This window comes from Orcinus orca, chromosome 2 (assembly GCF_937001465.1).
Source record: "Orcinus orca chromosome 2, mOrcOrc1.1, whole genome shotgun sequence".
Taxonomy (NCBI): Eukaryota; Metazoa; Chordata; class Mammalia; order Artiodactyla; family Delphinidae; genus Orcinus; species Orcinus orca.
In genome coordinates, this window is record NC_064560.1 from 89,330,194 (window position 1) to 89,354,487 (window position 24,294).

At 49.1% G+C, this 24,294-nt stretch overlaps 1 long non-coding RNA gene across 1 annotated transcript in view; it reads left to right on the plus strand.

Moving 5' to 3' along the window:
• Window positions 1-22,991, plus strand: part of LOC125963489 (uncharacterized) — a 29,642-nt gene extending 6,651 nt beyond the window's left edge. Inside the window, exon 2 of the long non-coding RNA XR_007475522.1 lies at window positions 17,900-22,991. This is a non-coding gene — a long non-coding RNA (uncharacterized LOC125963489). The remainder of the gene's footprint in view (window positions 1-17,899) is intronic.
• The last annotated feature ends 1,303 nt before the right edge of the window (window positions 22,992-24,294 follow it).

Below are 24,294 nucleotides of genomic sequence, written 5' to 3' on the forward strand. Positions count from 1 at the left end.
TAGAAAACCTGGCTGTGGCAAACCACCCCGATTCCTTGAGTGTGAATGTTGGAAGGTATTGTAGAAAGGCATGGAGGTGTGCACACGAGAGCCGCAAGGTGTGGTAGAGACTCAGCTCTAGATATGCCTCTGCCCCTACTTGCTGGGTGACTCCAGGTGAGTAACTTGCCTTCTCTGAACCTTGGTTTTATCATGAAAAATTGGGGGCTTAGGCTACTGGAGAGCCTCGAAGAGCCTTTTCTGCAGTATGATTTTGATGAATTTCTCTCGTAGAGTTGAACTAGCCTGCTTCTCAACAGCGGGCTGGGCTGAACTGGGCTGAAGTTGAACTGGGCTTCAGTTCATTTCAAGAAAGCAGTTAACCAAACGTTGACTGCACACCAGGCACTTGTGCTGGTTAGACCAAGAAGAAAAGCCATGGTTCCCGATTCATTGCCACCAAGGAGCTTGCAGTCTTATGAAGGGAAGCATATATTTAATCAAATACATATGATATAAGACAACACATCCCATAATAGCAATCCATTCTCCCAGGGAGACTGAGGAAGGTTCCATAGAGCAGAGAGACACCTGAGTGAGAATTTGAGTGATGAATAAGAACTTTCCAAATTACTGAAGGCAGAGGGCACGACAGAAACCAAATCAAAGGGCAGTGTCAGTACGTATGAAAACTCATCTATGCAGTCGTAGCGTGAGAGGGATGGAAGGACACGAGACCAGAAGCACAAGCTTGGAACAGAATGTGCAAAGGCCATGAATGAGAGCCAGAGATTTCGCTCTTCACCCTGTGGGAAATGGGGAGCCATTGAAGATTTCCCAGCAGGGGAGGGACAAGACCAGATGTGCATTTTAGGACCATTTGTACTGGCAGCAGTGTAAACCTCCCAGATCAGCACACCACAGCCCATGGGCCAAATCTGTTCCACAGCTTGTTGTTGTTGTTTTTTTTGTTTTTAATGGCCTGGGAACTGAAAAAACAATTTTTATAATTTTTTACTACCACTTTATTGAGATATAATTCACATACTGTATAATTCACTCATTTCAAGTAGACAATTCAATGGCTTTTAGCATACTCACAGAGTCGTGCAACCATGACCACTGTCAATTTTAGAACATTGTCATCTCTTCAAAAGGAAACCCTGTTCCCTTTAGCTACTACACCTCATCCCCCGCCTCACCCCAGCCCTACTTTCTGTCTCTATGGCTTTGCCTACTCTGAAGATCTCACGTAAACGGGATCTATAATATCTGGCCTTTTATGTCTGTCTTCTTTCAATTACCACAATGTTCCAAGGTTCTACCACGTCATAGCATGGACAGGATCTCATCGCTTTTCACGGCTGAATAATATTCCATTGAACGGATAGATCGCATTTCGGTGATCAGCTGATGGACACGCGTGTTGTTTCCACCAGAGAAGAACATGTAACATAGATGTGTGTGGCTCCTAAACAGCTATTACCCAGCTCTTCACAGACTCAGTACAGAGCCTGGAGAGCACCGAGGCAGGACTGGAAGTCAAGCCCAGGTCAGGGGCTCTGACAGTTCCCAAGTGAGATATGACAGGGGCCTCAGCTAGGGGAAAGCAAACATATTTGTGGTCCTACCCACTGAACTTGGCAACAGATCTGATGATTGGGTGAAGGAGAGAGTGACTGAGGAAAATCGCAACAGATCTGATGATTGGGTGAAGGAGAGAGTGACTGAGGACAATCCATTTACCATAAAGACACTGAGATGTCTTTATCGGTCTTTAAGACAGATGGAGTGAGTCATCTGAGGTGAAGTCACTGGCTGATGGCAAAGCCAAGCTAGGAATCCAGCTCTGTTCTTGCACACAGCTAATGAACTTGTGAGATTTCTGAGCACCGTTAACAGGAAAGTGGCCTGAGCTGGTGACCTTGACCTTGCTATGTGAGGCTTCCAGCGCTAGGCTAACCAGGCGTAGGCATGCACCCACTCACTAGCATGGTACCTCCGGGAGAGCTGCTGGCGTTTCCTGGAGCCACCTGGAGTGTGAACAGCTCGTGTGTCCCTCAAAACACCTTCACAGGCGTCTCTCGATCAAGCACCTTCCTTCTAGGTGAATGGATCAGTCCCTCCTCCGCTGTCTTCCCCCACCCCCTCCAGTCCTGCCTCCAAACCTGTGCGCTGGTACCGTGCTCACCGCTGCGCTGAGGTACACATCTGCTCAGCTACAAGCAGAAGCGGCCACGGCGCCCCCTACCATGTTTGCCTGGGAGAGCAGGACCCGAAGCTCCTGCAAAGCCAGTCCCCTGGGGTCCCAAATGAACCGAGACAAGGAATCCTCTCTGCGGTACTTGTCTCTGATCACGGTGCCTTCCAATCTCCCTCAGCTTCTCTGGATTTCAAAGGAATCCAAAATCCAGCTGGCACTGAAGTTTCTCCGCCACCCCCACCGGACCTCAACATACCTCGCTAACCACACCTTCCCTTCCGCACGTCTACACTCTCTGCTTCTCTCTCCCTCCTTGGTCCCCAAGCTCACCACACCCCTTTCCTGCCTCTGAGCCTTGCTCCTTGTCTTAGCATTGTCTTTCCCCATTCCCATCTCCAGCCAGAAAACTTCTGTTTATCCTTCAAAACCCATTCAAATATTCTGCTTCTGGGAAGTCTCTCCCTCCAGCTCTTGTTCATAACGTTGGCCACACTGAACTGTAACAGTCCTGTTCTTGGGTCTTTCTCCCCTACTAGCCCATGCCTTTTGTCTTTGTTCTGGCCCATGGTCTGTGCTCTCTAAATATTTGCTAAGTGAGTGAGGGAGCTGGTAAATATTCCTGGCTGCTTTCTCTTCTATTGATCCTGGAATTTATGGCACTATTGTTTCCCTTTATTAGGCTGTAATGGCCTCCGTGAAAACATGTTACATGGAAATAGGCTAATTAATTGTGTCAAATAAGTCACCATCCCACAGAGTGGCCGGCCCTTCCCAGGCAGGGCTGAGGTGTCTCGAGGTGGAGGAAAACAGGGTGCAGGGAGAGTTCGTCATCCGCACCCCTGTTTCTCAGAGCAGAGGAAGCTCCCAGCCCCCATGTGTCAGAGGACTCGCCCTGTTGCTCTGGGTGCCTCCCAGAGTTGGTGTGAGATGCTGCCCCCAGTGCCTCTGTCCTCCCGCACAAGTTGGAGTTGAAGCATCCATGCTGGGGACCGCGTGTCCTGCTCCTCTGCCTGTCCCTAGCCTAGGGCCTCAAGGGAAGGTGAACAGAGTGCACATCTCCGTTCCAGGGGAACTTCTAGTAGCAGACCTGAGAGGATGAGACTCTGGTGGGAAACCTGTCTTACACACCTCTGTCTCTTTGTTTATAATCCAGCAACACTTCCCAATCCAGGCGTGTTTGTAGGAAGCCAAGCTGGCGGGAGATGCCCCAGGCCTTGGATAAGAGGTGAATGCCTGCCTTTTTCTTATTTTTTATTTTATTTTATTTTATTTATTTATTTATTTTGTGGTACACGGGCCTCTCACTGTTGTGACCTCTCCCGTTGCGGAGCATACGCTCTGGACGCGCAGGCTTAGCAGCCATGGCTCACGGGCCCAGCCGCTCCACGGCATGTGGGATCTTCCCGGACCGGGGCACGAACCCGTGTCCCCTGCATCGGCAGGTGGACTCTCAACTACTGAGCCACCAGGGAAGCCCTATTTTATTTTTTTAACATCTTTATTGGAGTATAATTGCTTTACAATGGTGTGTTAGTTTCTGCTTTATAACATAATGAATCAGCTATACATTTACATATATCCCCATATCTCCTCCCTCTTGCATCTCCTTTTGAGGAATTTCCAATAAGGCCTTGCACTAGTGAGGTGATAGTGAAGATCAGACTCCAGGAGAGTCGTGTTCTCTTTCAGACCACACGGATATTCTGGGTTCTTCTGGTCCATGGGGGAATGGAGGATTTGATGAGATTCTCATGAGAAAGATCCCTTGAGGAAAGGGACTTTAACTCACATGAAAACCTTTCGGTTTTGCTCTACCATGGGGAAACCTCATCAACTGCTCAGCTGGATCTATTCTTCCAGGCCCCGTCAAGTCCAAAGCCTTCTCCTCCCTTGAACATCTGAAGATGAACTGTCTCCGTGAGCATGTCTCAAAATATCAATCCTGTAGGATGGTAGTAGGAGTCTGTGCTCAAAGAAATTGGGGGAACACCGCGTTAACAGAGCTAGACAGGCCTGTTTACTCTGAGCTTCTCAGAGCTCGCACCATGTTCGTGTGCATTTTCCAGGAAAGTGTGGCGGGTCCCAACTTCTTACTACCCCTCCGCAGTGTTGGAATCATAGGTCCCTGCCCTTTGCTATGTGACTTTGCGGTACCTCCCTCTAGACTAGGCTGCGTATATTTCTAGTTCCCCCTGGTGTTCAGCTTGGCCACATGACTGACTTTGGCCAGTGGAAGGTGGGCCGAAGGGGGGTGTCTCAGAGCCGAAATGGGAACAGACATGGCAAGTGTCTGCTAGTTTTCTCTCCTGTTTTTGCCACTGCCATGAAAAGAGCACACCTCTAGCAGCCACTATCCCAGAACGTAGCTGGTGGAGAGACTTAAAACCAAGCTATACAGGACTATTTACAATAGCCAAGACATGGAAGCAACCTAAATGTCCATTCGACAAATAAAGATGTGGTGCATATATACAATGAAAACTACTCAGCCATAAAAAAGAATGAAATAATGCCATTTTCAGCAACGTGGATAGACCTAGAGATTATCTGACAAGTCAGAAAGAGAAAGACAAATACCATGTAATATCACTTGTATGTGGAATCTAAAATATGACACAAATGAACTTATCTCCAAAGAGAAACAGACTCACAGACATAGAAAACAAACACAGTTACCAAAAGGGATGCGGGAGGAGGGATAAATTAGGAGTATGAGATTAGCAGATACAAACTATTATACATAAAATAGATAAGTAACAAGGGCCCACTGTATAGCACAGGGAACTATATTCAATATCCTGTAATATGGCCGATTCGCTTTGTTATGCAGCAGAAACTAACACAGTATTGTGAAGCAATGGTACTCCAAAAAATATCTATTAAAAAGAAAGTTTAAAAAAAATCCTGTAATAAACCGTAATGGAAAAGAATATGAAAAAGAACATATATATATATATATATATATATATATATGGATAACTGAGTCACTTTGCTGTACAGCAGAAATTAAACACAACATTGTAAATCAACTATACTGCAATTAAAAAAACAAACAAACAAAAACCCAGGCCCTGATCGGAACCAGAGCTGCCACATGCAGCGCCTAGTCCGGGATCAGAAAGCAGCCGTGAGATGATTTGTTTCTTATCCTTAACGGACCATGTGCGTTTCTTACCGCTGCTGTAACACATCACCACCAACCAAGGAGCTAAGCGCAGCACACGTTTATTCTCTTACAGCTCTGGAGGTCAGAAGTCCAACACCAGCCTTACCGGGCTATAGTCAAGGTGTTGACAGGGCTGGTTCCTTCTGGAGACTCCAGGGGAAAACCCCTTGCCTTGTCTCTTTCAGCTTCTAGCGGCACCTGTGTTCCTCGGTTCATGGCTCCTCTGTCCACCTTCAAAGTCCATCGCTCCAGTTTCTGCTTCTGTTGCGACATCTCCTCCTCACGTGGACCCTCCTTCCTCCCTCTTACAGGGACACTTGTTATTACATTGGGTCCACTTGAATAATTCAGAATCATCTTCCCATCTCAAGATGCTTAATTTAATCACATCTGCAAATACACGGTAACATTCATAAATTCTGGAGATTAGTAGGTGGCTTATTTGGGGTTGTAATTCAGTTTACCACACTGAGTAATACAAAAAAAGGCTAAAGATATGTAGAGTTTCCCTAAAGTATTTGGAATTTTTTCCCCACATCTAAGAATATCTCCTCCCTTCTTCTGAGGATGCCACTTTTGGAAATTGGGCCGTTCCCCTATTATTGGCCATTTCTGTCGCTAATCTGTAGTTAGTGATAAACGGATATCCCAGTGTCTACTGCAGGATTACAAGTTCCTACAGGTTCAGTGCAGCCACTTTCTTTGCTTGGTGGTCTCCTACTTTCCTAATCTGTAAAACAGGGATAATGTCTATCTGTCAGAGCTAAACTGATGATCGAATTACAGGAGAGAATTTTGATTGTGTTTACACAGGGACTAGCCATAACTTCTCAATAAATGGCATTTGTCTTCCTTGCCTGCCTTGGCTGGGGCGGAGAGAAACTATGACAGTTGGTTGGCTGCCATGGCAGACAGTAAATGCTTTTTGTCTCACGGAGGTGCAGTCTCCCTGATGCCCATATCCCCACTTTCCACCCTCTACTCTTCCTGCACCGTCCTGTGTCTCTCTGCCCTGTCCTCTCCTAATATATGGAAGACCCTGGGGGAGGCTGGCAGGAACAGTGTCGTGGGAGTGAATGAGCCTGACCCACCGCTCAGTAGCTCTGTGGCTGTGGGAACAGTCCTTGTTTTCCTGGGGCTTCGGTTGCCCTGCATGCTAATAGGAGGCTAGATTAGGGGCCCCGTGGCTCCCTACCAGGTCGCAAACCCTCGAGTCTGTGACTCTCACTTTTCCCACCATTTTGCTCAGCCCAGGCTCTGGACCCCATTGGTACTGAATCATTATTTGGCGAGTAGAACGCTGGCACCCCTCTTTGTGCAATCATTTCCTATTTTGCACTTTAATGGGCTCTTTAAGCCAAAATACCCTTCAGAAACCAAAAGAAAAAGTGGCAGATTACCCACACTACAGAACAGACCATTAGGACAGATTCATAATCACTGGGCCTTTCCAAGGACCTCAAATCCCCCATGCAAAGCTGATAAATAAATGCCCCTAGGGAGTCCTGTGTCACAGAGAGAATGGCAGGTTACAAACCCACTGGAAATCTCCTGTCCTGAAGCCCACCAAACCCTTTAGAGTCACCGATCTCTTCGTGGATGAAAGAAAGCCCTGTTTCATGAGAGGATGACCAAGAAAAGGGTTAAGCCCTGAAAGGTTCGTTTCCTCGATTCTGCCTGCTCTAGAATCAGGGATAATTCCTGCCATTAATATTTTAAGCAACTAATTTGACATTTTTCCATTTAATTAACTTGCATACATATGAGAACAGGGTTTTGAGAGTACCATGACATTTAAACAAAGTCATTTAAGTTTTTCCATTTCCGGGGGAGTTCTGCTCTTTGCTTTGCCTCTTTTTTCTTTTTGAGCCATTTCTGTTTTGCATTCCTGATCCTGAGGCTGGCTTATTAGCTCAGAGAAATGACCGAATTTCCCAAAGCAAATGTCCCACAGTCTCAACCTAGGTGACGTGGGTGGGCCCGGCGCTCTGAGCTGTGGCGCTTTTAAACTCGGTCCTGCTCCTTTCGAAGCCTCTGTGCAAATGGCATTTCAATCAGAGCAGGCCCGCTTCACAGGCTAATGTTTTCCTGTTGCCACACCAACCCCGAGTGGGAGTTGGAGAGGGGTGGGGGGAATGCAAAACGTTTATCAAATGTAACCATCTCAGCAGAAGACCTGGGGTTTCAAGAGGGAAACAATAGCTCCGTGACAATTTTCTCTTCCAAATGACAAATAATTGCTGTCATATCATCAAATGATTAAGAAATAAAGGGAAATAGACAAATAGAGTGTAGCCATTGAGGGATGATGGGGGGGGGGGGCCGGGGGAGAGGCTCACTCAATGTTCCATAATTGAAAAATTGCACCCTAATTAGCTCCCACCCCAGACAATTCATGAGTTCTATGCGCCATCCAATCTCCCGCCTGCCAAGTCACAGAACTTTCAGCCCTTCAAGTTTACTGCCGGTTTCAGAAGGGGTTGTGCAGTCTCCAAATGCATTCAGAGAATGAGACACTTCAGCTCGCCCAGCCCTCAAAAAGGATCCATTACTTCATACTTTCATCTGCCATAATTAGTCACAGATTTTCTCTGCCTATCCACTGCTGCGGCTGCTCTCCCCAGATGAACCTGGGCACTCCTGGCTCCGGCTTTTCCGTGGCGGCCAGCCCAGCCAGGCTCAGACGTGTCACAGGAGCTGCATTCCCAGGATGCAACATGGCACCCCCTAATCCCAGGCATCTCAGGGGAGAAATGGGTCCTGCATTTAAAATGAAATCCCACTGCAGACTAAGCCCATAAGACTCTGGAGAAATTCCACGTCTCCATTTCTCCCCACACTCAGGATATTCCTTGGGGATTTCTAATGAGGCTGTCAGACTTTAGGAAGAATAGCGCTGTAAGAGAGGAGTGTCCCCACTTTCCTCCATCCCCTCCTCCTGGGCCTGGGTTTAAATCCCGGATCCATGACCTCATTAGCTGCATGACCTTGGGGAAGTGACTTGGTCTGTCTGAGCATGAGTTTTTCCTTTTGTAAAATGAAGCTAATGGTGCCTACCTTTCCGGAATATGATGGGGATTGGAGGATGCCGTGCGTAAAGGATCTGTGTACGGTGGTTAGCACTGCCTCTTGATCCTTATATGTAAAGTGGGGATAATAATCTTACCTCCTCACTAGGGTTTAATGACAACCGAGTAGAGACTGCGTAATATGTGCCTTGCACAAAGTTGGTGCCCAGTAAATATGTGGATTGAACTGAAATGAATCGTACATAATTGAGTCATTCATTCATTTAATCCATCAGCTAATAGTCGTTGAGTGATTACTTTTTGTCAGACACTTTATTTGGCATAGGATATACAAAGGGGAATGAGACAGACTTGACTCATGCCTTTGGGAGCTTACAGACTAGGGGGAAACACCATGAAAGACAACTTTTTAAAAACACACAAGTTGTAAAATTTCTATTAAAAAAATAGACAAGAACTCAGAACATAGGCTAACAGTTGGATGGTGACTTTGAAATGAGATCTAGAGGCTGACGAGATAAGCATGTGAGGAATAGTAGGGAAAAGCATTCCAAGCAGAGGGAACAGCGTGGGAGAAGCAGAATGAATCTTAACACATTCCAGGCACTGAGAACAGGTCATTAGTCAGGGTAAGTGATTCTAGCTCCTAGAGCACATCTGGTGAACCCAAAGCTCAGCGATTTCAAACAGCAAAAGTTTATTCCTCCTTCTTGTCAGAGCCCATCAGGTGTTTGGTGGGTGGTCCTTCAGTTTTTCAAAACCCAAACTCCTTCTAATCAGCTGCTCTGTCTGCCGTCCCCTGGGTCTCCTTGGAGTCGTCCACTGTGTCCTCCACTTGCAGCCAAGAGCAAAGAGGAAAAGTCCTGGGACATCTGGGGGCAAAGCCTGGGGGTGGTGCACATCACTTCCACTCATATTCCATCCCCCGGAACTGAAATGCATGGTGCTGCCTGACTGCAGAGGGGCTGGGGATGGAGTCCGGCTATGCGCCAAGGAGGACAGTAAACAGGTTAGGAGAGCACATGGCATCTTTGGCCTCACAAGGTGAGTGAGGGTAGGTAGTGTGGCATGAGATGAGACATACATGGCCAGGTTGTTCAGGGCTATGTAAACCAGGGGAGGAAATGTGAACTGGATGCTGCCCTGTCCCGTGATGCACCAGGCGTTCCAGGATATTCTTTACACACCAGTTTGGATTTTATTCAGTGAGAATGGGGAGCCAGTCAACATGAATGGTATGACCTGATTTATATCTTAAGAGGACCCCTCCAGCCGCTACGAGGAGAACACCTCTGCAGAGGGCAATGATGGTCCATTGGAGGTGCCCTGGATTCGGATGATGAGAAAAAGCATGGAGAGAAAGTGACAGATGCAGGATTTCATCCCCGTTGGAATTGGTTTCGGTCTCACTAACTAGCCAGCGTGTAGGCCCCTGCTGACCGACTGGGGTGTTGAACAAGGCTCCAAAAGATTAGAGAAAACACAAAAGGACTAAGCAAGGCAGCTGGCTGTGTGGAGTCATTCCAGAAAGGACCACCTGGACCAACAGCTGGGAGTCTGTTTCCTCACGGGACCTTTGGCCTCCAGGCCCAGAGGAGCAGCAGACCCTCTCCGCTTTCATCAGAGGGAGAGAGGTTAACATTCAGCTAAGCTGGTTCCCACCGGCCCCAGCGTAGGTGGCCGGAGGGCAGCTGGGAGTGGGTGGGCAATCTGCGCAGAGGTGACCACTCCTCGAGCACAGCTCCAAGTTGTTCTGCTTAATCCCAACTGGGCTGGGAGGATGGAATTACCGTTGACCGCATTTTATAGACAAAGAAACAGACTCAGGCTGCTCCTGGGACTTGCCCAAGGCTACCCTGTCAGTGAGAGCCCCGGCGTTGAACACAGGTCTTCTGTTCTTTCTGATGCAGCACAGGGGAGTCCTCCATCGGCAGGATTTGTCCAGACTCACGTGGAGGCCAAATGATGAGGAGGATCTGCCTGGGTCTGGAGGCTGCCCTGTCCCATGATGCACAAGTTGTCCCACTGAGCAATGCCTTTGGACAGGTCACTGGCTTACCAACCTGGCTGATCTTTGGAATGACCTGGCAGTCTCTGAACATACAGCAACCTGAGCGCCGCGCCGCCCCCCCCCCCCCAGATGTATTGAAGCAGAATCTTTGCGTGGATGGGGACCTGGCGGCTGTGTTTTTAAAATCTCCCCAGGTGCTCAGATAAAAGCACTATGACATTGTCAGTGGATGTGTCAAGCGTAAGTGAGGTTCAGGGAGGGAGTGTTATCAGGTGATGAATTAGTGACAGAGTCAGGAGAAGAAGATGCGTCTCTTGCCTTTCTCATCCCTTTTTCCTCAGCACCGTACTGATGCTCTGCAAGGGGTTATGGGAAAATCCATCCTTATCGATAATCTGAAAATGTCAGAGCTGGGCAGGAGCTTTGAGGTTATCTTTCCAACCCAGTGGTTCCCCATTGCCCATCGGACAAGCCGGGTTAGAGTTACACGAGGTGCTTGTTACAACACAGGTTCCCGCCTCCCACTGTACCTACTTTCTCAGCACTGGGGAGATGTACCCCTGGAATCTATATTTTTAAAGTATCTCTGGTGATTCTGACACCAGCCGTGTCTGGAAACCATGGATCCAGCCCTTCCCATTTTACAGTTGATGTAAATTCAGTCCCCCAAGAGAAGTGATTTGACTAAGATCACCTAGCCTAGAAGCCAAGGTTTCTAGCTCAGTCTAGAGCTCTTTCCACTACCCCTTACTCATCTGGAAGCCCAGCCACACGTGCGTGTGGGCAGAGGAGGGGGCGTGGTCAGCCCACAACAGCAAGAGGGACGCTTACGCTGAATGGGCTGTGTCAGAGAAACATCTAATTAGCTGCTTGTTTGTAGTGGGTTTCCTTCCCGTGGTTACCGATGCCTCTTCTCCCTTCTCTTCCTGGTACTTCCCCTTGCTCATCCTGATGTGATCAATTATTCGCAGGAATAAATTATGCACACAGCCTGCAGCCTATTAGATAATCAGTGGGGCTCTGGCTCAGGAGCCAGCAGGCAAGACCGGCTGTCTGGAGCCGAGGCCAGCAGAAAGGACAGTGCGGGCCCAGTGGGTGGAAGAGTCTCTAAGTGGGAAAGTCCCAATGCTCCAAGCATGGAAATTCTGGGCCCCCAGAGACGAACTTTCAGGCCAAACCTGAAAACGACTCGAGGCACCACTGCAGCTCTGCTTGCGCGGCAGTTCTCCAGGCCAGCCACCCCCCAGAACCCCACATCTCCCAGACCCCCAGTGCCTGCAGGAGGTTTGTCTCTGATCCAGGTGGCACTAGAGCCTGCCTCTCAGACCTTGCTGTGGCCGTGGATCACGGAGAACGCTGTCGAAACGGAGGTTCGGAATCAGGGGTCCTGGGGGGCCCGAGACTCTGCATTTCTGACAAACTCACAGGCAATACCAATGCTGCTGGTCTGAACAACAAGGGCGTAGAGACGAGTGTGGGCAGAGCTGGGTGATCAGCCAGCTTTGTTTACTGGTTGGTCCTTTCCCAGGCCAGCCCCTTTGCATGTGCTGTTTCCTCTGCCTACAATGCCCTTCCCCCTCATGTTTGCTAGAAAACTCCTGTTCACCATTGCCATTCTGGCTTGGGCAGTGTCTGCTCCCCGAAATCTTCACTGATCCCCTCCTGCCCCAAGTAGACTTAGGGGAGATGATACTTTCCCTGTGCCCTGATCACACTCCATTATGTCCATACTTACTCTTTTGTGACAGTAGTTTGCTCATCTGTCACTCAGTGGCCTGGGAACTCTGTAAAAACCACACTGAGTCTTTCGTCTCTCCATCCTAAGCCTTTAGGGTTCTGCTAGCAGCTAGGCACTACAGGGCCTGAGAACTTCTCCAAGATCTCTGAACAAGTTGGATACCTAAAAACAAAATTATTGGATCCAAGACACGAAGGGAAACTCTGCAATAGAAATGAATAAAAGTTTAATGAAATGTCTACCAAACAAAATATTACATCAACCTCATTAATGGTTTCATTGAGTATTCAGAAAAATTCACAAAAATTTCATTATATTTGAAAACGATGTGCAGGTTGGGTTTTTTCATTTTGGAAGAATTCTTGAGTACCCCGATCATTGCTGAGGCATCAAAGCCAACGGTAAATCGAATGAATTACTTGTGGCCACATAATTTCAAAAGCAGGGTTAGAAAAATAATTCTTCTTTTTAACAGAAAAAAATATATACTTAATCTGGAATATGGGTGAACTGCAGTAGGTTTGATATGCGTAGAGTGGAGCTTCCAGAACATGTGTTTAGGTCTTAAAAGTCTGAACACCATCTTGATGTCTGGCCAAGGGGAAGCACTCAGGAGATTTCCCCTGAATGAATGGACGAATAGGGGGGAACCCAAAGTGAATCTGGAAAGTGCAAAGGTGGGAAGAAGGGGAGAAAAGAAGCGGGGAGAAATACATAAAATGTAAGGCAAAGTTTTAAGACAACAGCAAAGTCCTTGTTAGCAAGAAATCCACCAAGGCCCAACCGGCTGGCAGAGACAGGCGATATTGCCCCCTACTGGCTGGAGGAGTCCTGTATTGTCCACAAACTCTGGCTTCGTTTATTGATCTGTCATTGTTGCTTTTCCAATGCCCAAAACATCAAAGCCCCTTGGAATTGCCTCAGAGAAAGAAAGCAGTGGTCCCTGGGGAACAAGATGCTGCCTCTCCTCTGGGAAGGGGGCTCGAGGGGAACTTTATAACTGACTCTGTGTCAGATGTCCTGAAATGGATCCAAACTCATCTTGAACCGATTTCTACCTTCCTCCTGAACCACCTCTTGGTTAACGTGTTCCATATGTTTCTTTCTCTGAAGGAAAACAGGCTTTACTTTTATTTCAAAGGACATCACTGAAAAGTCAGGAGGGAAGAGGACTTTGTTCAAAGACAAGCAAGATTTGGGGAGTTCTTCTAAGGAAGCTATCAGAGATAAACAGAAAGATTTATACGCAAGATGTTCACTGCAGCATTATTTATAAGAGTGAAAGATTGGAAACAGCTACAGTAACAAGGAGGTGGTTAGATAAATTATAATCTACCCACGCCATAGAAGATGACACAGCCATTCAAATTCGTGTTTGAAGATTATGTTATAGAAATAGCCAACCTTTAGTGAGCCCTTCCTAGGGGCCAAGTGGTAGCGTCTGTGATAGTGTACGTATCAACTTCTCACAACAGCCCTATGCAAAAGCACTCTTGTATTCTCTCCATTTGATACACAAGGAAACTGAGGCACAGAGAAGCCCAGGTCACACAGGTAGAGGTGTGCCTTGAACTGGCGCATCTGAGATGCACTGTCACACATCGCAGGATGCTGCCTCTCCCTGGCACAGATTCACTGAGATTCCAAGCCTGGGGAGTAGGGGAGGGAGAGGTGAACTCCTTCCCAGGTCTTTGGCGAGCTGTAATGAAGAAGGTCAGATCTGAGCTGCGCCCCGGGAATGGTGAGGTCTTGGCCTGGCTGCCCTCACAGGTGTGCTTAGAGAGCACACCTCAGTATCAAACATGAAGATTCTTCTGAGTATTACTTTCCTTGTCTCTGTCTCCCTCTCTGAAGAGGTAAATCGAGGTCTCTGTGGATTCTAGCTACTGTGCGTCTTGAGGGAAGCCTCCCCCAAATGCCCTTGGACTGACCCTACTCCCCCAGGGTAAGGGCCTTCAGAGAACAGACAACTTTGGGGCGCTAGTCCAGGCGCACCCCTCCCCTAAGAACCACTCCCAACACTCCCACAGGGGTGGGCTCTGGAGCCATGCTATCCAGGAGACAAACCCCTTCAGGGGTCCCGCCCCGAGACCTGCAGTCTGCTGCCCGGGCTCAGCCAATCAGATGCTCCCCTGGGAGACTAGGACCCAGATTCTCTCCTCAGCCTCTATGGGACACTGGGCAGTGGGAAGCAGGAGCGGGGCCGGCTGTGTGCTCCTGCTAACAGAGGGAGCTGGCCAGAAATGGAGAGAGAAAAGAGGAAGAGAAACTTGGGAGGGGGGCGAGGGAGGGGGTCCGGTGGAGGGGGGAAGACACAGGCGTGACTTTGCAGTTCCTGATCCTAGTTCCTCAGAGGCAGGGCTAAAGTTTTCACCCTTGGGTTTTGTTGAAATACTGCCATATCCTTCCCACAAGGTCATCGTTTTGCTTGAGCAAACAGCTGTCCTTTGCAGCCAAGGAGCCCCAGCTAGACCACCAGGGCCCGAGGAGGCCCTCCCCACAGAGGCCTGCTCTGAAGACCCCACACTGCAGGGGAGTTCTTACGGCCCTGGGCCCTGTCCTCTGTCCACTGTGAGCGAAGGAGTGCTGTGTGGGGAAGAGAGCTTGCCCGTCCCTCGAACCTCCATGGTGCTCTGGGTCCCACCTCAGACATGCTGTTATCTAGGGCTTCTGCAACTTGCCTCCCCTTGGCCCACTCACAACTACCTTACTGGTGGCAGAGCCAGATTAATCCTTTCCCTTGTGCCTCTCTTCCTTAAATGCTCCCCACTGCATACGGGATGTAGTCCAAGTTCCCTGACACAGCGCTCAAGCTCACTGCCTACTTTCTGCAGCCTCATCACCCCCATTTCCGATTTTGTGTCTTAGTTGGCTTCCACCTCCATACCTTTGCCCATTCTGTTCCCTCTGCCTGGAATTCCCTTTGCTTCCTTCTTTGGCGTGATAACTTCCCCTTGACTTTCAGGAAGGCCCCCTAGTTCCACACACGTTGCTTCCAGGAAAACTCTAACTTCCCAGGCTGGGCTAAGGGCTCCTCCCCTGGGCGCCCAAATCTCCTGGCCTCGCTCAGCCTATCAAAACTCAGACCAGACTGTGCTTTCTTGTCTTTTAAGAAAAGACACCGTGGGCTCTGCAAGGGCTGAGATCACAACTTAATCTCTGGGTCTCCCCAGTGCCATGCTCAGTGTAAACTGGCCTCTATCCACCCACCCACCCATGCCCCCTTCTGCCTGCTCCTTCCAACCAAGGACATAGATTTCCAAAAGAATGCTCATGTCACCTGTCCCTATTTTAGAGATGGTAACACTGAGGCTCAGAGGGGTTCATAGTGACCAAGGTCACAGGGCTGGCAAGCGCCAGGGTCTGATTTAGAAGCCAGGACCATCTGCTTCAAGCCCTGTGCTTTTCCCACTACACCCACTACTTAATGGGCAAACTCATCCGTGGCCTTGGCCCACACTGTCACCACAAGGGTTCACTTAAACACGTGTGTCCCATTTGGGGTCATCAACTTTTCTGAGCTCCAGCAAGACGGCCCATCTGCACCCTGGGATCAACACTTGGATTTAGGCTCTCGCGGTTCATTGATGCCCTTGTGTGCGTGGGTTTCGCACTTCCATGCCTCTGCCCATGCGGTTCCTTCTGCCCTGGTTCCCCATGAGGATTCAGTTCCTCATCCCGGCTCCTTCATCAAGATGCACCTCAGTGTCCCCCTCTACCTGAAGCTTTCCAGGAGCCTTCCTGGGCTTGTTGCCCATGGCCTCCTGCCTCGTGCCCACAGAACCCATCCGTCTCTCTGTCCCTGGCTACCACACTGGGCTTCGTACCCACCCATTTGCTCCTGTCTTAATTAAAGTGTGTTCAAAGGAAGAGGGAGGGGTTTCCCTGGTGGCGCAGTGGTTGAGAGTCCGCCTGCCGATGCAGGGGACGCGGGTTCGTGCCCCGGTCCGGGAAGATCTCACATGCCGCGGAGCGGCTGGGCCCGTGAGCCGTGGCCGCTGAGCCTGCGCGTCCGGAGCCTGTGCTCCGCAACGGGAGAGGCCACAACAGTGAGAGGCCCGTGTACCGCAAAAAATAAATAAATAGATAAATAAAATAAAATAAAATATAGTAAGTTTAAAAAAAAAAAGGAAGAGGGAGGGATGATGATGTTTGCAAAGCATTTCAGTTAAGAAAGCCCAAGACCTAACCCCACCTGATTCCTCTACAGCTTCTAACAAAGGGCTGGGGCAGAGTAGAGAATCAGGAAGCATTTGCTAACCGAATTCTATACACCATGACTTTCTTCTGTATTTGTGCTGGTATTTACAAAGCACTTCTGCACACACTGACTGACTTAATTTTTATGATCGTCATGAGGGAGCCACATTTTTTAAACATGGAGGAGCCACTGGAATCAGCCTGTAATCCCGAGCCTTGCCCACAACATGTACCGTGTCTGAGGTCAGAGACTGGCTGCCCAGATATGTCCACACATGAACTTTAACCATGTGCTGCTGTATCTGTTACAGGCATCCTTGTCCACTCGTGGTCTGTGCCCAGCACGGTTACATGCTTCCAGCTATAGGGAATCCTTGGCCAAGAAATGATCATTTGCTCCCAAGATCAATGGCCCCAATCAGATAACACAGCCACCCTCCACCTTGTAATTCTGTCCTGCAATTCCCTCCCCTCCCCAGCCTTCCACCACAGAGAAGGTCCCATGCCTTCTGTGTGCCCCAGGGCACAGTGCCAGCCCCTCTCAGATGTCGGCTGGAGAGCATAGCCAGCCCCACATTCCGTTTTGCCTTACTTATTAATTAGGCCTCCGCAGTGCCACTCGGGCTGTCACCCCAGTCCCTCCAGTTTCCATGAGCGTATCTGTGCAGCCACGCCACCCTGATCAGTAATGTAGGGCTCCTGCCTCTGACATCTGCTCCAGAGAAGACCTGCCAGAGGGATGAAGATGGGGTCCCAGGGAGGACCAGCCTTTGCGCGGGTCAGTGTCAGGGCTAGGGCAGCACGGCAGATTGGCATGAGGGGGTACACACACCTCCTGGGGTGCCTTAGAGGACCCTCCCACAGATCGAGCCTAGCTCTTCCCCCTGCCCCCACTGAGCAAAGAAACTGAGGCCCGAAGCATCCAACCACACCCAATCGAACCCTCTTTCTACATCTTCTCTTGGAACTTACTGACCTCAGAGTTACTCTTCCCAGATGGCTAAGGTATAACATGACCAGCTCAGAAGTTGCCACCCCACCAGAGCTTCCAGCCCTCCCTGCATCTCAGAGGCCAACCTTGGGTCAAGTATCTCTTCTTTCAAGAGAGAACTAGAGCAGCTGCCAGCAGAGGGGGAGGGATTGGCCGGCTGAGGGCTGGCTTTGAAGCCTGGCTTTGCCACCAAATTGCTGTGCTTCCTTGGGAAGATGGCCCCATCCTTCTGGGCTGCAGGTGCCTCCCCTCACAGGGAGGGCCATGGCTACGTTGCACCATCAATTTCCTCTTTTCTTCCAGTCCCCACGATAACCATAAACCACAGTGCTGGGTTAGGAATAAAGCTCAGGGCACAGACAGTAAAGCTTCCTCCCTTTTTGCAAAAATAACAAAACAATGAAAATAGCAGCCTTTCTATTTAGTGAGTACCTCCCCTGAGCCAGGCCCCATGCTAGGCAGGTTTACGTACACTATCTCAGAATAATCTTTACAGCAAGGCGAGGAGGTGGATTGTTCCCATTTTAAAGATGGAAAGTAAAGCTCAGAAAAATTCTGTGTTTTCTTTATGGACAGACACAGCTGGAAAGGGACAGAAGATTTCAAACTGGGCGATGCGGCTGCAGAACCAGGACATTTTGGAACTCCATTCTTTTCTATATCAATCGGACCAGCTCAGCTTCCCCTTCCCCATAGAACATTTATAAAGTTTGATCACATATGTGGACACAAGGAAAAAAAATTTTTTTAATTTAAAATTGGAGATTTTAACAGGCCACAGTTCGTTATTCTAATCCAAAATTTTTACATACAAAAAATAATAATGTGACTGAAAATATTCTTAACTACTTGGAAATTAATAAACATTCTTGCAGATAACCCAGGGATCAAAAGAAATATTACAGCTGAAATTAAAAATCATCTAGAAAGAGATGAAAAGGGGAACACTTTATTTCCAAAACCTATGGGATCTGGAAAAAAGCTCAACTCGGGGGGAAATGTACAGCCCGGAAATGTCTTCATTATTAAAGAAGACTAAAAATAAAGAAGCTGAAGACACATCATAAGCAATGAGAAAAATAAGCAAACAGAAAAAGCAAGTACGGAATGGGAGTTAATCAATGGCTGAAATTAATAACACAGAAAATAAGGGAAAAGAAAAGAAAAGACACAGATTCCATGAAACCAAGACTGGCTAAAGAGGCTAACAGTGTTGCAGGGCTGGACAAAGGCCCCAGGTTCCGCAAGCATGACCGTCAGGCCAGGCCCCACCGATCAGTGATGTGGCCCCTGCCCCTCGGCCTACTGACCCTTGGGCTAGTGGCTGCCTTCTGCCTGGACATCGCAGTGCAGAGTGTGGCAATTTGACTGCCCAACCGAGGCTCCTCGGACTAGAGGCTTCAGCATTTCCTCCCAGAAATAAAGCCCTTCCGTCTGGGCTTATTAGGCAAACGAGTTAGTTTTGTGTTTTCAGCAATGAAAGCTGCTGTGGTTTTGTTTTCTCTCTGTTGCCAGGAGTCAAGAGGAAGTCTGTGGTTAGACATCTTCGGGTGGAGACATACACAAACAGAGTGGCTAGAAATGAGCTCCCCGGATTCAGCTCTCCCAGCCCCAACCAACGGGACTCGTGAAACGGAACAAATGAGAAAGAGGGTGGGGTGGAGGGAGGGACGGAGGGAACACTGAACCTCTATCCGTCGGCCTCCCAGACCTGCTGCAGCACTCACCCTTCCTCTTGTCCCCAGCCTGCCTCTGTTTCCCATTCTGACAGTAGGATGCTGTGATCCATTTTTTTCCTCAGAGGATGAGGCTACCCAATTTGCCTTCAATCCAGAGACTGAACATAAAAGATCCCTGTGAATTCAGTGCTCATCTCAGTAGCAGAGCTGTGGTGGGCACTGCCAGCTGCCACCCGCCATGGATCCTGGTCTTTCCTTTTCCAGCCAAACCCTGGATTTGATCAGAGTGATGGTGGTGTGCCTGGCCACAAATCCTCTCATCTCTAGCCTCCTATGTACCTAGAAGCTGGCCCTTCGATTACAGTTCTGGCCAATGAGCTATTGCATTTCTAAGAAAATGTTTGCATTCCTACTATAGGCCCCAACTCTTCCTCCTTCTCCCTTCTTTTTCCTGCCTGGAACTTGAACACGAGGCCTGGAGGTGCCGCAGCCACCTTGTGTTTATGAGGTAGCTGCGTGAGGATGAAGTTAGAGCAGAAAGACAGAAAGAGGCCAGGCCCTCCACGGTATTATTACATCACCTTCTGCCCTGCCCTATACGACTCACCAGAGACTTCTTATTTCATGAGAAAAAGAAAGCTTCAGCTGGTGAAACCACTGGAGCCAGCTGTTCTATTACTCGCAGCTGAAACATTGTTACTTGAAATAAGAACCTCCACTTTTGTTGTAGGATTTTCAAAATATTTTCACCCCATCCTCTATTGGATTTCCTCACAGAAATCCTTTAAGGTAGATCAATGTCTTTCCTCCCATTTTCAGATGAGGAAACTGAGGTTTCACAGACATGAAGTGGGTCAAAGGGTCAAGGCCTGCACTCCAGGACTCTGTCCCCCAGTCCATGGCTTTTCCCAAGAAAACCCCTCTTGCCTGGAAGCAGTTCAGCGCTTTCCTCTCCCTGTAACGCCTCTCCCCACACAAGCTTATAGGCTGAAAGTGAAAGTTCCTCCGGGCCCAAGGAGCGTGTGAACTGATTTCAGCCCCAGCTTCTAGCGCCTGGAGTAGATGTGCTCTTTTGGTTTAAAAATCCATCACTTGGAGTCGGAGGATCTGGGTTCAAGTCTTGGATCTCACCCTCACTTGCTATGTGATCTTGGGGAGGAAAAAAAATCTCTGAAAATCTCCCTGCCCATCTATACAGTGAGAATGGCAGCACTTCTTCTCCTGAGGCTACGCTAATACATTCAGAGATATACGACAACGTATGATACAGGATAATAAGCCTGGAGACAGTCATCGCCGAGCACTCAGGATGTCAGGGAAAACACGCTGTGCACGATGAGGCGCCAGTGTCCCCCTTACGGGGCTGTTACCACGATGGCTTTGGTCTGTTTCAAGGCTCTGACTCCTCCCTCAGACTTCCTCGAGGTTGACGTGTAAATTACAGCTATGCTTCACAGCTCTTCGTGACCACTTGCCCCCTTCTGTCAACCTCATGAGAGCTGAGAACGCTGATCTCATGAGACTCTACCTTTAAGACAGGATATCAGTGCTCCGATACTTATTTGCTCATTAAGCCAGGCTATTGGATTGCATAAGCTCTTTACTTTCTTAGTGCCCAAAATGTATCCATTCATCCACTTGAGGAAAAACAAAATTGGATTAGACTCTGTGTTGGGGACTCTCAGAGTTGGATGGGACTTCAAAGTCCTCTGGTCCATCCTGCGCCTCCCCATTCAAGGCTGTTATCCCCTCTATATGCTCCCCTCCACGTCCCCAGTGGACCCTGGACCTCCGCTTGCTCACATCAGAGACAAAGAGTTGACTGCCCCCCAAGCCAGTCCATTTCCCCTCCAGACATTCTCTGTTAGAATTCTTCCTCCAACAGGCACTGCTCGGCAGACACGGGTGTGCTCTTGGCAAAGCTGTGATCCTGTGCGCACTTGACTGTGTGGGATGGTGACCGGCAGAGTCAGTGGGGGATGAGCAGCCCATGTGAAGTGTCACCAAACAGGAAGTACCATTTGCACTGGGTGATGACGGTGAGAAAAAGCAACACTCAGCCCCGGGTGGCTCCAGAGACAGCTTCTTCCTTCAGCACAGGACAGACCTCAAGAATAGCAATTACTCACTTCAGTCTGACGTACTGGGTATTCACTGGGCTAGGCCGGGTGATGCTGCAGTAACAACGCTGAGCTCTCGGGGGCTTAATACGATGGAAGTTTATTTCTTTTTTTTTTTTTTTTTTTTGCGGTGCGCGGGCCTCTCACCGTTGAGGCCTCTCCCATTGCGGAGCACAGGCTCCGGATGTGCAGGCTCAGCGGCCATGGCTCACGGGCCCAGCCGCTCCGCGGCATGCGGGATCTTCCCGGACCGGGGCACGAACCCGCGTCCCCTGCATCGGCAGGTGGACCCTCAACCACTGCGCCACCGGGGAAGCCCTGGCAGTTTATTTCTTGCTCCTATAAGGTGCAACGTGAGTTGGGAGAACCGTCCCCATTTTGCTTGCCATCTGGAACATGGGGCCTCCACAGTCAGCACAGCAAAGGGCGGGAGGAGGTGCACCAGCTCTGGGCGGCCACGGCCTCAGTCTCTTGGTCAGAATGAGCCACAGGGAGCCCACCTGGCTGCAGAGGAGGCTGGGGAGGGCAGTAGAGCCATGGAATGTGGGTGAGTGCCGTCTCTGGCAGCACATCGCAGGCTATGGCATCAAAGAAACGAGAGTCAACTCTGTAAGGAAGAGGAGCCCAACGAAGTATAATGGGAAGGAAACACATAAGGTGACGGGGACGTTATGGGCCAAGAAGGGCCTCTGCTGGCTGCTGTGCGTGCACGTAGCTATCACACGGCAATCTGTGGTGGGGTTCGTATGCATGGGTGGCCAGGCTCTTCCACCCAAGGTGACCACATGCTAACGCAATGAGGACAAGCTTCGTACGCAGAGTGTTCCCAGCCTCCCCACCATCCCTCCCATTGCCACCTCCCCCATCAAAAATCTACTTCTTGCCTGCTCTGCGTCTCCTCTACCAGCTCCCTAAGAAGAGTTCTAGCTTGGCCATTCCAGTTCCTGGGAAAATAGGAAGGGAAGGACGGCCCTGAAGAGACCGGAGGTTGGGGAGTATCCCAACTTGTTGAATCAGTTCCTCGGTCCTCTGTGGGGAAGAACTGGGGTCAGCAGTAGAGTGGAAAGAAAACCAAGGAAGAATGAAGGGGGCGCGGGGAGAAGGAGGGACAAGAAAAAGAAGACAGACGTGTTAAGTCCATCTATATGTGGAAGGACAAAGGAGAGGTGGTCTGTCAGGTGGAGTGATGTCAGGAGGGTTTGGGATGCTTTGGTAGAGAGAAAGTTTCTGGAGAAGATTTGAAACACGAGATAGTGAGATAGAGAAGCAAAAGGGGGCCTCAACCTTTTTTCATCTCTCAGAGAGATGTGCGTGAAGACTGAAATCTCTTCCTTTTATTTGCTTGCTGGACTGTGCTTCTTTGAATGTGACTTAATGTAGAGACTGGGTCACAAGGAATCCCCAAATTCACTCAGGTTACATTAATTTAGTTATCAAAACTGAATAAGTAGCATATTCCCAAAGCAGGTAAGGCAAATGCATAAAAGTCAAGAAGAGGCTATGCTTGCTCAGAAATATATTAACATGCTTTGGTAATGACAAAGGCTGGGAGGGATGGAGCCACAGCAACAGTGGGGAGAAGCCCCCTCACACCGCAGCCATCACATCTGAGAGCCCAGCAGATTGTTGGCGCCCCTTTCCCACTGAGGGCTCCAGGACTCTATTTCCTGGGTGCGCCCTGACTTAAGAGTATCTCCTCCCTTCTCTGCTCGTTTTCCTCAACTTGTGGAGGTCACAGTGACATTAGCTTTGCTGGCTACCACCCCCCACCGTTGACTCATAAAGACTTCCTGCCGACTAAAAACCCGACATCTTTCACTTTTGCTGTTGACCCAGGTATCCCACATCCTGTATGTGTCTGATGGGGATTCTGAACCCCAGTGCAAGCAGAGGTCTTTGCTGCCTTTCAGCCTGATAGGCATTTATTTTGGCCCAATGTGAATTTCAGCCCTGTTGGGGCCTTTTCAGGTCCTGCCTCTCACCTTCCCTGTATCGTCTACCCCTCCCACTTTCCCACATGCCCCTCCGTCAGAGGGCAGTTCAGCACCTTGGGTGAATCAGTGCCCCAGCCTTTGGAGTCAGACCTATCGGGGTCCCAAATCTTAGGACGTGAATGGCTATAGGATTCTGGGCAAGCCACTCACCCTCTCCTGGTCTGTAAAGGAGTAATACACCTATCTTACAGGAATGTTCTGGGGAGTAAATAATCTGTGTAAAGTACTTGCGGTGCTTGTTGACACTTAGACGATTCTCAATACATGTTCATCCTCCCCCTACACCTGTAATTCCATCCTAGTCATTGGAAAAGTGCTGAATAAGATGTGGCCAAATATGGAGTCCCTTGGCATGCTCCCATCTAGGCTGGTCATTCATTGTATGTAGCTGAATTCATTCATTCCATTTGCACAGGTGGATATGCTGTGGGAAAGAAGGCAAAGTCTGCATGAATTTTTAAAATAAAACCTAAGATTTCCAAGATATTTCCTAGCTATCACTAGCAGAGGATCCTCAAACCTGTGGGTCTAAAATCACTCAATGCCCTTTGAAAGTCACCCTAGTAGACAAAAGTGACCCAAGAGGCTATCTGATTGCACAGAGACCAAATGGCTCTTCTGAGATCCCTCAGTACTCCAGGGGGAAATCCAGCCACCTCCAGTTTCAAAAGTAAACTCTTCCCCTGGTGCACACTGCCCTCCCGACACTACCCTCCAACCCCAAGTCCAGGAGCTCACCTGATATTCTCAAAGAAAAACGCCAGCAGCCTGCCCACCTCCTGTCACAATGGACGGTTCAAAATTGTGACTACTCTAACCTTGACCTTGAGCCCCACTTCTGGGCTGGCAATGCAGATAAAAAGCACTAGACTTGGAGTAACACTTCGTTCAACTCCTGCTCTCTTTCACCAGCTAACACTCTCAGGCCAGTCACCCAGCCCCCTAAGATCAGATCTGCAAAATTGCAGATTGGGACAATAGGACCTAATTTGTGGTTGGGGAAGTTACAGTGAAGGGCTAGCTCCTCATACATCCTCAATCACCCCCACCCCATCTTATTCTCTACCTCGATTCCTCCAAAATGTTAGATTCTCTTTCCTTCTAATTTTTACCCCACCCCCCAGGGCACAGCATAATGAAAAATGAAACTAGTTTGGCCATCAGGAGACCTGGTTTTGAGTCCC